This window comes from Hylobates moloch, unplaced genomic scaffold (assembly GCF_009828535.3).
Source record: "Hylobates moloch isolate HMO894 unplaced genomic scaffold, HMol_V3 SCAFFOLD_28, whole genome shotgun sequence".
In the NCBI taxonomy this organism is placed as follows: Eukaryota; Metazoa; Chordata; class Mammalia; order Primates; family Hylobatidae; genus Hylobates; species Hylobates moloch.
The window spans coordinates 3,755,425-3,758,261 of NW_026652303.1; positions in this window are offsets into that span (position 1 = coordinate 3,755,425).

The window sequence follows — 2,837 nt, forward strand, 5'->3', positions numbered from 1 at the left end:
CAGAAAGATGAAGCCGGAAGTGGGGAACCAACAATCATTATTGTAGCAATGATATTAGGATTAAGGATAAGGAAATTATCGGACTTGATTCTCCCCCCCCCCCCCCTTTTTTTTTGAGACAGAATCTGGCTCTGTCACCCAGGCCGGAGAGCAGTGGCGCAATCTCGGCTCACTGCAACCTCTGCCTCCTGGGTTCAAGTGATTCTCCTGTCTCAACCTCCCAAGTAGCTGGGATTACAGGCACCCACCACCACACCTGGCTAATTTTGTATTTTTAGTAGAGACGGGGTTTCACCATGTTGGTCAGGCTGGTCTTGAACTCCTAACCTCAGGTGATCCACCCACATCGGCCTACCAAAGTGCTGGGATTAAAGGTGTGAGCCACCGCGCCCGGCCTAATTTCCTTTTTATCATATTACAATACACAAACATTCCTTGGCCCCTTGGGTCAGCTGGTTTTCTTCAAGTGGGATTCTTTCACCAGCCCTCTATTTGAGCCACGTGCTAGGTTCAGTGAGAAGACAACACTCATCTTTCTGGAAAATGGTCAGAGGAATCCAGAGATCCAACTGAAATCCAATCAGAACCCATTTGTTTTACTGTTCAGTTCTTTAAGAACACAGTAAGTTGTAGGCAATGATTTATACCTAGAAGAATTTTAGCACTTACCTAAAATAAGGTATTAGCCTCTGAACCCCATTTAGAACTAAAAATAATCCATTTATTTCATTCACAATATTAGTGTTCAGTTACCATACTCATATATTTTAGTAACATATCAAACTATTGAAAATTTGTTAACATTTAAGCTGAAAACCAAAAATACTCACCTGGCTAATGAAACAAAACTAAGAAGCTTTGTTTCCTGGCTGACAATCACACACCAAGAATAGCTTCAAAAATTCTTGAGCATTATTACTCAAAGATGTTATTCTATTTTAGATCAATTGAATTTTTAAGATGCTTTAATAGAGGTGCATTATATACCAATTTTAAAAGTTCAGTGGGCCAGGCACGGTGGCTCCTGCCTGTAATCCCAACACTTTGGGAGGCCAAGGCAGGCAGATCCCAAGGTCAGGAGATGGAGACCATCTTGGCTAACACAGTGAAACCCCATCTCTACTAAAGATACAAAACATTAGCTGGGCGTGGTGACGTGGGAGGCTGAGGCAGGAGAATCACTTGAACCTGAGAGGTGGAGGTTGCAGTGAGCCGAGATTGCACCACTGCACAGTGAACATTTTTGAACAATGGCAGTTTTTAAAATTAGGGCAGTGGAATTTAAAATACTTGCATGAACAATGTTAATGGATTATTTTCCCCCCAGAATGTCATTTTCTTCTAATGTTATTGACTGGAAAAGAGTTGAAACCCTTGACCAGGTGCAGTGGCTCACACCTGTAATCCCAGCACTTTGGGAGGCCAAGGTGGGTGGATCACTTGAGGTCAGGAGTTCAAGACCAGCCTGACCAACATGGCGAAACCCCGTCTCTACTTAAAAAATACAAAATTAGCCGGGTATGGTGGCGCCTGCCTGTTATCTCAGCTACTTGGGAGGCTGAGGCAGAATTGCTTGAACCCAGGAGGCGAAGGTTGCAGTAAGCTGAGATCACACCATTGCACTCAAAAAAAAGAAACCCTCAATAAAAAGCTGATATTCATAATTCAGGCTTAGATTATATGAGTGGTTTTTGTTTTAAGAGAGGGTTCTTAGGTTTCTATTAGAAGGGTGGAGGAAAAGAGTTTTTTAAAAAGAGGGGGAGAGACTGAGTCTTACTCGTTGCCCAGGCTGGAGTGCAGTAGCGTGTGATCATAGCTCACTATAGCTTCACTCACTACAGCCTCGAACTCCTGGGCTCAAGCAATTCTCCTGCATCCGCCTCCCAAGTAGCTAGGACTACAGGAGCACATCACCATGCCTGGCTAATTTTTGTTTTTTTGTAGAGACAAGATCTCACTTTGTTGCTCAAGCTGGTCTTGAACTCCTGGCCTCAAGCAATCCTCCACCCTCAGCCTCCCAAAGTGCTGAGATTACAAGTTTGAGCCACCATGCTTGGCCAAGATTACATAAATTTTGAGAGCTTGATTCAGCCTTTAATAAAACCAAATCTGTAGAAAAAATCTCATCTCAACAGGATCTCACTAGACTGAAACTTTTTGAAATGTTTTCATTGTTGCCCTTCATATTATGTAATCACTTCTATTAAGGAAAATGACATAAGGAAATGTTTTAGAAATTATGAATACTAAAGATTAAGGAGACTTTTCTTGACTGTAACCTGTACACACACACACACACACACACACACACACACACACACACACGTATATCTTACAGAAAAAAAAAACCCTTAGGCCTAGCTAAAACCCATTATTTCCATTTCTACCCATTTATTCATGCTCCCTTAAAGCCCATACCTGTTTATTCAACATTCTACAATTTTAATTCATAAACACGTAAAGTCCAAGAGCAGTGCTTGAACAATGCTGAAGGCATAGCACTTCTGTACTAATCAGGTGGCACTTGTTTGTCTTATCATATTTATATAATTGTCTCCTCAAACAGACTTCACATTTTTGAGAGTAAGGGCCTTTTTCTATCCCCAAAACCAAACATAGAGACTCACATATAGTAAAATGTTGGTAATGGCTATGAAAGGCACAGACCAGTGGATACATTTAAGAACTAATTTAAGTTGTAAAGAATATTTGACCTTGGCTGGGCGCAGTGGCTTACGCCTGTAATCCCAGCATTTTGGGAGGCCCAGGTGGGGGGATCACAAGGTCAGGAGATTGAGACCACCCTGGCTAACACAGTGAAACCCCATCTCTACTAA